At 38.1% G+C, this 14,285-nt stretch overlaps 1 protein-coding gene across 26 annotated transcripts in view; it reads left to right on the plus strand.

Moving 5' to 3' along the window:
- The window catches only part of PLCXD3 (phosphatidylinositol specific phospholipase C X domain containing 3), a 221,699-nt gene that overhangs the window by 110,212 nt on the left and 97,202 nt on the right, over window positions 1-14,285 (plus strand). For 7 of the 26 annotated variants that reach the window (XM_042951174.1, XM_042951188.1, XM_042951180.1 and 4 more), the window contains one exon: window positions 6,870-6,997. The exons of 18 other annotated variants lie outside the window; for them this stretch is intronic. The gene's annotated coding sequence lies outside the window, so the exon portion shown is untranslated. Of the gene's footprint in view, window positions 1-6,869; window positions 6,998-8,331; window positions 8,644-14,285 lie in introns of those variants that run through there. One more of the 26 variants, XR_006205877.1, reaches the window with a different exon arrangement.

A 14,285-nucleotide genomic window follows, 5' to 3' on the forward strand; every position in this document is an offset into this window, starting at 1 on the left:
AAACCCCAGCATGAGGCTCAAACTCACAACTTCAAGATCAAGAGTTTCATGCTCTACTGACTGAGCCAGCTAGGCACCCCTGAAAGTACTTTTCAATGAAATCTTAAAAGAAAATTCTGACCCTCAAAATTTGTTTTTTATTAAACATTTATATAGTATTTTAATGTTAAATTCTCATTAGAATTTTAATTCTATTTAGAGACTACAACTCTTTAGGAGATTAGAAAAAGAGGGCATGAAAGAGAGAGCAATGCTTTTTTTTAAGTGTTGGTTAATGAGATCCAGGGAGAAAGATGAAAGAAATGGGTTCCCTTTTGTGTTTGCAGGAGGATAAGGGGAAAAAAGGAAGAACAGACTTAATTGGGTAGTTTTTTTCTTACTCAAGATTTTGTTTTCATGGGTTAGGAAAATTTGGGATTTAAAGTCTTAGTCAATTTCATAGCAGAGGTATATATTCACATTGAATTGAGAGGAAAGGTCTTTTGAGGTTAGTAAGAAGCATCAAGAGGGAGCTGAGACAGCAGCTTTTACCCTAGGCTATTTGAAAAGTCAAGAGCAGAGCTAAGAATAGATGTTTGTAATGGCCTGTCCAGTTTTCAGACCACAGACACATGCACCCTGGTCCCCATGGCTGCTTAGAGTATCACTTTAGAATATGCAGTGGTTGGGTATATTGGAAGAGACTGAGTCACTTGCCTATCCAGGCTCAATTTTTCTTTTACTGCCCTGGTTGGTTATTAGATTGAAAGCAAAGCTGAGGCAAGGACCAAGAGCAAGGCTTCTGGATCAAGGGAGTGTATTGAGAATTGAGCACATGCTGAATCATCTCTCATATGCTTTAAACTCATACAAAAATATTGGGTGCATACTTATAAAAATTAAGAAAAAAAGACATAAATTTCAAATGCTGAGAAAGGGAAATCTCTGGAGACTTTAAGTAGAACTGCTTAAAAAAATTGACAAACACCTATGTGGATAGGCAGAAGCTGAAGTTTAGGAACATAAAATGCTGTTTTTAAGCTGAGTTTTCCTAACAGGGTCTGAGTGTTGTGCACTACACCATCAACGCTGAAGACTTCATGAAACTATAATGGGTTTACACAGAAGATAACCTCCCTGAGTACCTGATAAGGTCAATAGAATGAAAAGCATGCAATAAATTTAGCAGGCTTAGGAATCTATATTTCCCAAAGCAGGGATTATTAAATAATCTGAGCAAAATTAAACAAATACTTATAATGTCCTTTAAAAGATAAATAATGGAATAGGAACATAAAAATGTATAGGTGATAATAAAATAAGTGACCATGAAAAAGCAGGTGTATTGAAATTAACATTAGGATTCTTAGACGGTAGTAAAATAGTTCTAGAAAAACCAGAGGGAAAACACATACATTGCATAGAAGACTGGAAACAGATGAGGAGAGAATGATGAACCAGGAGAACGCAACACAAAGATGTAGAAATGGAAAGTATGAGATAGTGAGGGGACATAGAAGATTCCCAAAGTCCAACGCACATGCGCTACAAATTGAGAAAGAAGAAAATACAAAGAATGGTGTCAAAACAAAATATAAAGAGATAATGGTTGACAATTCCCTAGAACGAACGTAAGAGTATTCAGATTAGAAATGCCTTTTAAGTACTGAGCAAGATAAACAATGACCAGGGGAAAATAAAGGAGCAATTTTTGGGAGTGGACACCAAAAACAAAATTTTTACTCATATTTATTGTATCTCATCTCTTTCTATTATATGCGTTATACTGTTCACAATATACAAAGCAGTAGTATACACACATAAATATTTTTTTGCTGATTGTGGTGCACAGTCAGTAAATTTTGGGACTCACTGATATTTATATCTCAAAAGTATAATCTTAGGATTTTTTAATAGGTAATTAAGCTCAACCTAAACTGTGGGAACTTGATGTATCCTGAACCTCGTATGTCCTGAAACTAGACCATAGAGTTCTTCATATTAAAGCTGACTGATAAATCAGCACAGTGTAGAGTGAGGGATCCTGTCAGACTAAAAAGATAGAATAATGATTATTTTGCAATCAGTACTGGGCATGATGTTGGACTGGTGTATGAGTGGCAATTGGATGGTTCAATTATGGAAGCCCAGATGGTCAGCGAAAAACTGACCCAAAGTGTCTAGAGCAATACTTGTAGCATAATAACTAAGAAAACAATTACATTAAAAAGTGTTGTCACTGATTTTGTTGAGTTCCCAAGGATTTAGGAAGCCTAATTTTCCTTGAGAGGGCAAGTATTCAAAGAGGAAGGGTAATCCTGAAAGTGAATGCCGTGATTAGTAGAAAAGAAGGAAGCTCAAGGAAAACCAAGCCTAATAGTGGTCAGTGACAATGAACAATACAAGAGGCATGGAAATAATAGTACGTCAGCAGGTTAGGGATACCTGCCATGATCAGGAATACAAGCCTATGCTAAGGTAATTTAACTCTGGGGAAAATTTAACTCATAGAACCTTTGCATCCAGATAGCAAGATCTGGGAAAATCCCTAAGAAGTTGCAAATAGGGATTACAGATGGAAAGCAAACACTCAAAGACCAGAAATATGAATCTCCTACCATTAGAAGCAAGTACACTATGGGGCACCTGGGTGGCTCAGTCAGTAAAGCGTCTGACTTGGGCTCAGGTCATGATCTCACTGCTGGTGAGTTTGAGCCCCACATCGGGCTCTGTGCTGACAGCTCAGAGCCCGGAGCCTGGTTCGATTCTGTCTCCCTCTCTCTACCCCTCCCCTGCTCTCTCTCTCTCAAATATAAAATAAAACATAAAAAAAAAATTAAAAAAAGAAGCAAGTACACTATGACAAATTTTTCTTGAGGTAGGATTGGTGTTTAGGTGAGACCACAGTAGTTTTATACAATTGGTTATAAGGCACACAGTTCATAAACTGTTCTCAAAGACAAATTTGCTGTGAGTTCTATACATGGAAAGATCTTACTTTCCATTCATTTTCTCACTCAAATCAATCTAATTGCTGTCCTTACCATTCTACTAAAAATGCTTATTATAATTCACTGATAATTTTAGGTTGGCAAAGCGAATGCACACTGTTTAATCAGCATCATTTCACAAAGTTGAGCTTACTCTTTCTTTCAACAAGATAGTTTATTCCATAGGCTGCTGTTCCGGGCACTCTCATGGATTTTTTTCCTACCTCTTAAGCCACTCCTCCTCAGGCCTCCTCTTCTATCACATTTCTAAATATTAGATTTTGGTTTTATCTTGGACCCTCTTCTGACCCCTCAGTCTAGATGAGATCATTGAACACCACCAATCTGCAAATAACTCCTAGATTTATATGTTCAGTCAAGATCTCTCATCTTTGTTCCAGGACTGCTCAACTCCCCACATGCTGTCTCCATGGGACTGCCTCACAGGCATTGCAAATATGTTAAAAACTGCACTCCTCAAACCCCATTTCCCCTGAAATCTCATACCCGGATTTCCTGATCTGACCCTTGGTTAACTTGTTAGCTCTGTTCTGCTGGTGACTTGATCAGAGCAAAATGTTAACCATATTTTTATGCAGAATTGCTTATGATAAATGACCTTGGCTTTCTAAACTGAATCTTGACTAAGAGCATTGCCATATACCTCATGTGAACATCATAGCTTTGGGCTTCCCTGAATATGGTGACTCTTGTAATTGGACATGTTCCTTGCAGAAATATGACACTGATTGCCTGGTATAAATGACTTGCTGAAGGACTAGACTGAAATCACATATGATCCTGAGGCTCTCTAAGGCTGCTAGGTGCAGTTTTAATATCATTAATTTCTCAGGGCTGTGGGTAGAACAAAGTTATTGATTATGAGACATGTACTTCTTCAGTGGATTTGACACCTAATTAGAATTAATTAATTAATGTTGATTAATGTAAAACAGTTGTATGGACCTGACTTATCACAGCTTGATTTTTAAAGAGTCGTCCCTGAGATAGGAGTGGAAGGCTGATGTGTTGGTGTGGAACACAATTGGGTTCTGACCATGACACTGAATTGGTCTGCTGCCACTGATTTGGAGCAGAATAAGTCGTTTCATTCTCCATCTTCCAAGCAACCACCGTGGCTGACCCTTCCTCTGGATGGTCTTATCACATAATCATTTGAAAGATGATCAAGCACTCCTGAGACACTGTAAAAATAAGGTGAAAGTAGAAATATCAGTGTAGGTTAACGAGTGGGGAAAGATGATGAAAAATGCTCCTATAACCCAGTGTCTTAGGAAGAAAGAAACCACCACAATTTTGCAGCACACTTTATAGGGGAGAGAAAACTGAATTCTCAAGTGTGTGTGAAACCAGTTGCAGTGACTTAGAGGAGAGTCATTATTTCAAGAAAATCACATTATTCCTCCCCCTCTCCTCTTCTACAGATTTTAGAGGTAGGAGGGACAATTTCCTGATCTTTTGTAGGATACAAGAAAAAAAAAAGGAAATTATTTCAGTCATGCATTACACTGTTCCTGTAGGCTTCTCTAGCTTAGAATCCTGTTGCCTTCATTCTTAATGCACAATAAGCTAAAGTACCCATTTTGGTTTTATCTGTTGAGTCAATTTATGGATTATATAGAAAAGTCTGTTCCAGTATCTAGAAGAAATGTTTTGCTTGAGTTTATTTACAAATAAACCAATATAATAGCAAAATGTATTATATAATTTGATTATCCATTTCAGTTTTTAGATGTAGTCCAAACAACTTTTAGTCCTTTTGGAAAATAGCAAACCAATTGTTAGAGGACAAATATGAGACACCACTGAGAATGCATTTGCTGATAAAATATGAACAATTAATCTTACACCAAATTTAGAAGCCAGACTTATTATAATCCCTTTGATCAAAGACAGAATATTTAGGCAACGACAATAATTGCAGCAAGAATAAAAACCTGACAATTCCAAAACAATCAAAGAGTAGTTTCAATAACTTTAAGTTTACATGTTCGTAATAAGACTTGTAAATAACACGGAATGCAAACTGTAAGCTTCTTGTTAATGACAATACATAAAATCTAATTATCAAAGATTTCAAATGAAATTTCATTTCATAAATACATTAAAAAGTCTATCATAAATAGAGCGATGAATCCTTCAATTCTTGCAGGGTAAAGAGGACTCACTGGGTAAAATTATTTGTGTGGAAACACATTTAATTTCTTGGTTACCTGCAGTACGATGTCAGTAAAGTAGAAGCATATGTAAACCGCTTGACTTATTTCAGTGTGCCAGGCTCTGCTCTCCGTGTTGATGAGCTGCAATAAAGCCCGGAGTTTCCATGCTGGGATTCGATAGCCCACATTCCGATGTTTCTTCAACTTAAAAAAAAAATGGTGAATCTGATGATGCACATGTCTTAGTCCATTAGGGCTACTCTACCAAAATTTTATGGACAAGGTGGTTTATGAACAAGAGAAATTTATTTCTCATAGTTCTGGAGGCTGAGAAGTCTAAGATTAAGGTGTTGGCAGATTTAGTGTCTGGTGAGAGCCTGCTCCTTGGTTCATAGATTGTTATTTTATGTATGTATGTATGTATGTATGTATGTATGTATGTATGTATGTCCTCATATGGCAGAAGGGGGAAGGAAGCTTTCTAGGGCATCTTTTAAAAGGGCACTAATCCCATTCATGAGTGTTCTACTCTCATGATCTAACACCTCCCAAAGCCCCACCTCCAAAGGCCATCACATTAGAGATTAGTGGTTTCAGTACATGAATTTGGGAGTACATATTTGGTTTAAAGCAGCACATACTCTTACAGAAGATGAGAAAGTCATGTATCACCTGTGCACCTCTATTTAGCCACAGTTTGAATGATTTAAGTACAGTTCAGCAAGAACAAAGGTGAAGTGTATTAAAATTCAACCAACATTTTTGATAATTGACTTGCGGTCACCACTGTGATGGGCATTGGTGTGCTGAAATGAAATTCCCCAGTCTCTGAGAGGTTTATAATACAGATGGGGAAATAAAGCATCCATAAAAGCACCTTTTGCAGGAGACTGGGAATTACATTATATTTTTATACACACATATCTTTCTTAGAAAACATAGGTTAGTTAACTCCTTTAAATTGGAGTTCTTTTCTCTCTGCACTGTATAATTAAGTCTTTGTTGCATATGACCTTGACCTGGGATTGTTTCTTGACGTTTTACTCTGACCTCCATCATTAGTTCCTTGCAGGATTTGTGTTTATGTATCCAATCATTTCTCCTTCCCTTCTCCCCACACAGAATAGATGCTCAGTCAATACTTGTCACTTGTTTGATTGTATGCTTGATGGAGGTGAACCTTAAGTTGGGCACAAAAGAAGCTGGTAGGAAGAGGTGAGAATCTGACAGGTAGTTGAGAGTGCTGATATTGGCAGAGAACATAATGGTAGACTGAGAAGTCATAGGGAGGTATCTGACAGAAAGGAGTAGAATGTGTTATGAAACAGTAAGAGATATGGCCATCTAACCAGCTGGCAGTCTTGAAGCCGGGGCTATGAAGTCTTGTTATTACTGACTTTAGGAACATGGTATTTTAGGAACATTAACTTGACATTGGTGTGCTAAAGGGACTTAGGTGGTGTTGCTAGTTGGACATGTCCCATTCATTCATGTGAATTTATCATTCTTTCAAAATTAGTGAGATAAAGCTGGATTTGAAGTATTAATTCATCATGATGTTATTATTATTTTTTTTTATCTCAGGTTGTGTTGACTGATTTCTCACCTCCATTTATAGTAATGGAATCTAATTGAAGGGCTTTTAAGTAAGCAACTCTGCCACACTGATGTGGGTGATTTTTTTGTGAAATTCTAATGACTCTTTTTTCCTTTTATCTAGTCTGAATGGCGTTTACATTTGGAAGAATCAAGACATGAAATCCTTCTAGCTTCTTCAAACATAAAAGTGGCCGTGAATATGTTATTTGTCTTCTTAAGCCATATTTTTCTCTACAGCCTTGAACCTAGGTGAGGAGACTTAGAAGAGAGTGTTTAATCAATGACTTTACTTTTCTTTTATTTAGTCATTTGAAAGAGGACTTGGCATTTAAGGGAAATATTTTTCTTTGAAAAAATAGGTAAGAAAGAGAAAAACTCAAGCAGTACGCCGTGGAAATGTCTAAACAAAAGATGCTTTGCATAAGGAAATAAGTTGTAGGAATAGATACTCTGAAAAGCATATAAATGTATCTTTTCTTACTTGAAAGGGTACAGCTAAAATGTAGCATGAGTTGCATATGTTTGCATAACACCACCCAGTGTTTCTGTATACATTTTTTTTTACAGGGTCTGATAAGAAACTTTCCTTGTTAAATGTGTATGTAGCTCCTGAAATAAATGCAATTTATGTAGATGCCTTTGAATGTTTTCCCTCTGATCCTTTATTTTTCACTTCAGCCCATTCTTCCTGCTTCAGCTTTCTCTGGCAGCCTCACAGCCTAAAGAAAAACATTGTCGGGTTTCCAGGGGGAAATTCAGCATTTCTGTGAGCTGACTCCACCCTCTATCTTGGCCACTTGCTTTAAATCCACTGTTTTGTCCACCACTTGATCCCAGCAATTAGCATGGCTTGTGGCATGGGATTGGCATTCAGTTAACATTTACTAAATGAAAATGATTAAAGGTCCTTAGATTTGCCCCAACTGGTAAACTTTTGCTCTTCAAAGTAAATGACTCTATAATTTCTTATCCATCTCTATCACATTTCTTCTTCCCTCTTATTTTAGTTTCAACTTTTCAGTCTTGGTGTCTAACCTTTCATTTCCACTGGAGATTCTCAGGCTGTTCACTGTGTTCTTTATTCCTTCTATGTTCAGTTCTTTCCATATTGAACCCCTAAAGCTTCATCAAGTTGGGTCATATCTAAATCTGTTTTCTAAAATCTTACCCTGACTACCCTCTACCCTTTCATCTCTGATCTAATTAATTTTTAAGAATTGAAGTAAAATTGACATATATTAGTTTCAAGCGTGCAGCATAATGGTTCGATCTTTATATTTATTTCACCTAGCTAACCTTTACCACCATGGCTATTATCTAGAATGGGGAGAGGGAGAAGGAAAAGCGATTGATGGATGGTGGTTAAACATTGTTCCGGTGACAACACACATTTGCTCTCTCCCTTTGAAAGTTGTTGTGTTTCAAATATACTGTGTATGATGATGGTTGATTCTTCCCTAAATTAAACTTGCTGCCTCTGTTGGTTCTATCCACTCATATATACGCAGTTTTTCTTTGCAGCCATCCACCAACAGCATTTTATTTCTGTGACTTATATACTGTTTTCTTTCTTATAACTATAGAATATCATTCTTTGGGAGAGTGAGCTGAGACACAATGGTCTACTGAGATGGGGAAGACCCAGTCTTTTTGCAATTCCTCGAAGAAACTTATGGCAAAGTCAGGGAAATACAATCGTCTCAAGAATACCAGGGACTTAGTGAATGACTCTGGGGAATTCAGCAGCTATCCCCTTCTGGGGAAAAGCGACTGAGACACAAATTTCCTGCACGTGAACTTATTCTCATGTCTAAGGACTGGAGTCTGGTTGATACACAACCCTGTGCAGAGAAAGCATCTATGTTCCATTGAGGAAATATATTTAGTAACTACCACGTGCTCAGAGCTATACTAGTGTCTTTATAAAACATAAGTAAGTCATCTATTTCTCCAGACAACCCTGTAAGATACTTATTAGGTCCATTTTACAGAAGAGGCAAAGGTATTGTTAAGAAGGTTAAAAACATTTTGCCCAAGTTAAATAGTCTTAATGAGTCATTGGACTAGAGCTTGTACCCACGTTTGTCTACACTTATGCTGTACAACATAAACAACAAAACAGACAAACTCCATGTGAGTGACTAAATGAGGGAACATACCTATGAAAGAATACAGATCTCTAGGAAACCAGTCCCCATGTGGTAGGAAAAAGATGATAGAAAATAATAGGCATAACAGCAAAACATTCAGCCAACAGTCTGTGATGCTTGTATCAGTTCTTTGGCATAAGAATATTGATAGGACTGCCTGGATGGCTCAGTCAGGTAAGCACCCAACTCTTGATTTCAGCTCAGGTCATGATCTCACAGTTCATGAGTTTGAGCCCCATATTGGGCTCTGTACTGACAGTGTGGAGTCTGCTTTGGATTCTCTCTCTCCCTCTCTCTCTGCCCCTCCCCTGCTCATGCTCTCTCTCTCTCTCTCAAAATAAATAAATAAACTTAAAAAACAAAAGAATATTGATAGACTGTCTGGCAAGAACGGGAATGTTACAGGGTTTTTAGACTGGAGTTAGCTGTGGGAGCCTCAGAAATGTGTTGCTTTAAGTGTAAATGCTTTTAAACTTCTGATACTTGCTGGGAGGGCCAACATTGCTCAAGAAAATCATTAACTATTGTTTTAACAAATACGTCTCTGCCCACATTGATCTTGAAGTATACCACACAGAGATCCCTGGGAGGACAGCTGAATTGTGTATCACTGCCTTGTGTGCCTGCTTTTGAGATTTTTCACTTGGAGGTCATATTGGACACTATCTTTGTTGTTGTTAGTTTTTCTCTGTAATCTGTAGTGTTGTCTCTTTATCAACAGTTACACAGGTCTCTTGGATTGAGTTTCACCTGCTCTGGGAGATCATGAACTTCTCATTTTAGATGCTGCACTGGATGAAAACTTCATAGCCTCTACTTATAAAGTTTAGACCTTTCAAACATGCCTTATAAATGTGTTGAAAATCTTACCAGCTTCATTTCATGTATGTAGATTTTTCTTGAGTAATTTCCCCTTTGTTCTTCCTTAATATTTAGGAAGTTTCCACACTTGTGAAAGTTCTATGCCATAGTACGAAAGAGAACCAAAGGGAGTCTTGTCCCAACTCTGATGAGCAATTTAACAGGAGACAATGCCAGCAGAATTTGGGAGAAGAGAAGCCTATGGGAAGGGCAAACTTGGGAGACAAAATCAGGGCAGCTCTGTCTGCTTTCCCCATCAAACTCTTTCAGGCATCAGTGCCTTGGGCACTGTTTTTATTTCAGTAAGGAATGTGATCCCTGAGAGAGGAAGGAAAAACTAGGCTGACAGTGTGGTAACCGAAACATCTCTCTTTCTCAACATTGCCACAAAATCGTCCTCATCTGAGAGTTGGGTAAATATTCCACTCTGCATGCCAGGCAGGGCTTGGGAAGCCTCTAACAACAAGAAAATGATATTTTATCTTACTGTTCAGTGAATCAGTTGATTATATTGTTTAAAGAAAATTGCTATCTGAAAACTCTAGAATAAAGTAATAAAAGTGAAAAAAGAAAGAACCCCCAGGGAGAGCCAGTTCTTAGGGTGCGGCCTCCCTCCACCATCATTCAGTGAGTTCATCTGGTTCTTTGCTGATAACAAGGATTAGGAATTGATGCCCAGTGGGAAATAAAAAGAGCCCAGCTCTACCTGACAAAACAATCACTCTGTTCCTCTTCTGAGGTATTTCTCAAATGTTCTTGGCAAAGCAGTGCTTTTTCGTCTCTGCATAAACATTCGGGGCACACCACCTTTATTATCACAGTGGTCTACACCCGTCTTTTCTGCTAGACTTTGACCTTGTTGGCACCAGGGACAGTTTTATGCTCACTTTTGTAATAATAGGCATACGAGTGTCTGTCAAACTGAATTGTAAATATAATCCCACCATTTTCCTCCTCAAGTGGAGATCTTTTACAGAATTTCCCAATGATCATCATATGGCAAATATTCTATGCGCTTCTTCCGGCCTGAAATTCACTGGCTTACAAAATATTCCATATGTGTATCTCAGGAGCCAAAAAATAATAAAACAAATTTAGATGTGCACTTCTTTTCATTGAGATGTCTTAGGATGCTTTGACATATCTGTATCTTATGAAGAGTCTAGACTAAAACTCTTTGTTCAGTATGTACCAAAGGAACATTATTTTCCCAGATTCCACTTATTTCATCTGAAGTTTATCAGAACATGCTCCTGATTCCGAGGCCTACTCCAGACTAGAAAGAAGGACACCAAGTTGCATTCCAGGGTCATACTAATTTGGTATAGAGATAGCAGGAGGCTCCATCTCCAGTTTTGCTAACTGTCCTCCTCATCCTCCATTTTTCTGCTTCTGTCCTCCCCAAGGTGGATGGGTCTGTGCTGCAAACTATCTCCTTCTTTGCCCCCTTTTGTTTATCTGGGGAAACTTTGAACAGAGAAGAGGGAATGAGTTGATGCCACCCTTCTTCACAGAGAAGGATGAGTATGCATGCCTCGGGGGCAGCCCAAGGAGCCGGGAGACCTGCATTTAGAAAATGTGCCACTGATAAAGGAAGTTCTATAGAAACTTTTATCTCCCCTTAACAAATAAAGCATTTTTGGAAGATGAGAGTTAAATGGGAAAACAGTAAATTTGTCTGTCTTCGCTAGTGGGGAGACCTGAAGTCAGGTGTGTTTTGCAAGAAAATTTCAACATGTTCTATCAGTTTAAAATCTGTGTAAATTGCCAGCAGTTCTCCTGACAGCCGCCTTTCCCAGAAAGTGCCCATGGAATGTCCTCTTTAAACTGCTGAGGAATAGAAGGTTAATTTTCAATTCTCTGTCAACTGAAACTTGTCAATTAAAATTTCATGTTCTTTTCTCTTTAAGACTTTTGAAGAATGGAGTAGAGGAGCTTGTCTAGAGATAATATAACTACTACCTGGCTTGAAGCTTTTGTACCTGAGATGCTATAAATGTTCATTTCCTATCAGTTGCAACCTGCAAGAAAATCCACAGCTTTCCTGCTTTCCTTGCATCAGTCTTTCATGTGGCATCTTCTTAATCCTATCCTTTGTCCCTATCTTCCCTTCGCTCCTCAACATCTTGATCTGGGGGAAATCAAACTAAAACTAAGGGGAGCTTTGCAGATTAAAGAAAGGTTGAAGTCCCATGGAACAGAGTTACTTTTTATCTGTTTGTTCTCAGGGTACCATTTCTGTATATAGATGTACTTACTATATAATTGCTCTTGTGCATACTCCTCCAAAGAATGTCATTGACATCTCCTTTAGAATGAGGATTATGAAAGTATTTGGTGTCAATACCATTTCTCTGGTAACAGTTATGCTTTAAGATACACGGTATAGCAAACCCGGTTGATGTCCTGTATGTATATCCCCTTGGCACTCCCCATTCCTGTGCCTGCCAGTGGCTTCTAAATGCAAGGCTTCTTAATGACACGATGATGGGGGTGGGGTGGGCGGTGGGATGCCAGCAGAGCTCTAACCAATGAGGAAAGAAAGTTTTCTTCATCCACCCCCCCTCCCCCCCGTAAGACAGCTCTGGGGCATGTTCTATTTTATATCCTAGATGGTCCCAGCAGGAGGAAGCCCTGGTCTCACAGTGATACCCTGCACATTACCACACCTTGCATTGGCTTCTTTTTCTTTCCTGTCTCCCCCACTCTCCTTCTGGTGCTTCTGCAATCACCTCCCAAATAAACTACTCATCTTAGGCTCAGCATCTGCTTTTGGGCAATCCAAACTCAGCTACAAGCAGAGATAATACATTTTATTCTTCGAAAACGAAAATGTATGGTGTCATTGATAGTGGTAGAAAAATCTGTGTATAATTTAGAAAATTAGAAAGTTATCTTGAAAATAGACCGGGGCCTATGCTCTAAGATTTCTGCTTTATAATCTTAGCACAATCTTGTTCAGTCACTCATTTAAAATTTTTTTCTTGAGCTTTGATATAAAAGATATTAATGCAAATTGCTGTGGGGATATCAATAAATGTAATATCTTTTCCTATTCATAAGAATATTAGGTTGTACATTTGAAGAGATTAGGGGAAACATAAAAAGATAAAAGATAATAGATAATATGCAGAATGTCAAGCAGTAAATGTTAAAATGTAGCACAAAAATCGAGATAATATATACTGTAGGAATTCAGAGAGACCTATGCATGGGCTAAAGGAAGTTTTACAGGTACAGAGTGTAGAAAGCATGTGTGTGTGGCATTCTGGGTCTGGCTGAAGTGGAAGATTCTTTTAGGGAAGTGCTAAAGTTAAAAATATGTAGGTACCATGGCGGGGAGGGAAGGGGAAAAATAGTTACAAACAGAGAGGGAAGGAGGCAAACCATAAGACACTCTTAAATACAGAGAATAAACTGAGGGTTGATGGAGCAGGGGGAGAAAGGAAAATAGGTGATGGGCATTGAGGAGGGTACCTGTTGGGATGGGCACTGGGTGTTGTATGGAAGCAATGAATCACGGGGATTTAGCCTCAAAACCAAGAACACACTGTATACATGACATGTTAGCCAACTTGACAATAAATTATATTAAAAAAATGTAGGTACAGGGGTGCCTGAGCGGCTCAGCTGGCTGAGTGTCTGACTCTTGGTTTCAGCTCAGGCCATGATCTCATGGTTCGTGTGTTCGAACCCCATGTCAGGCTCTGCACTGACAATGTGGAGCCTGCTAGGGATTCTCTCTCTCTCTCTCTCTCTCTCTGCCCCTCCCCACTCTAAATAAATGCATAAATAAATAAATAAATAAATAAATAAATAAATAAATAAATACTTTAAAAATAAAATGCTTCTTCTCTTTAAAAACAAAATATTTAGGTACATTGTCCCAGTTAAGAAGAACCTGAATGTGTCTAAGGAGTTTGGAAAGTGAATACAGTTTTTCTATTTCTTTTTTTTAAGTTTATTTTATTTATTTTGAGAGAGAGAGAGAGAGCGAATGAATCCCAAGCAGGTTCCACACTGTCAACACTGAGTCCAATGTGGGGCTCAATCCCATGAACAGTGAGATCATGACCTGAGCTGAAACCAAGAGTCAGACGCTTAACCAACTGAGCCACCCAGGCACCCCATCTTTTTTTTTTTAATAAAGTGCTATCATTTATTCACTTTCTCATTTGTTCACTAAACACATACTAAACTGCTCTATTTAAAGACATACACTTGGTTTTGTTACTTGAAAAGAAGACAGGAGAAAAGGATGACTCAGATGATTAAGAAGGTAGGAAATTTAAGAGAGAATTGAGTTTAATTTTAGACAAATTCTGTATTTATTTAGTTATTCACTAACTTTTTCAGCAACATTTAAGTCAGGCCACCCTGAACCCAATATACCAGTCCTGTGTGGTTTTTACAACATGAGAGATCTTCACAAATTTCTCTCATTCTCTGATTCTATCCCTTCTCTCAGTTACTTTTTGAAAACCTAATTGGCACCAAATTTTAAGAGATTTTTCAAAGCATTACAG

This window comes from Panthera leo, chromosome A1, assembly GCF_018350215.1.
Source record: "Panthera leo isolate Ple1 chromosome A1, P.leo_Ple1_pat1.1, whole genome shotgun sequence".
In the NCBI taxonomy this organism is placed as follows: Eukaryota; Metazoa; Chordata; class Mammalia; order Carnivora; family Felidae; genus Panthera; species Panthera leo.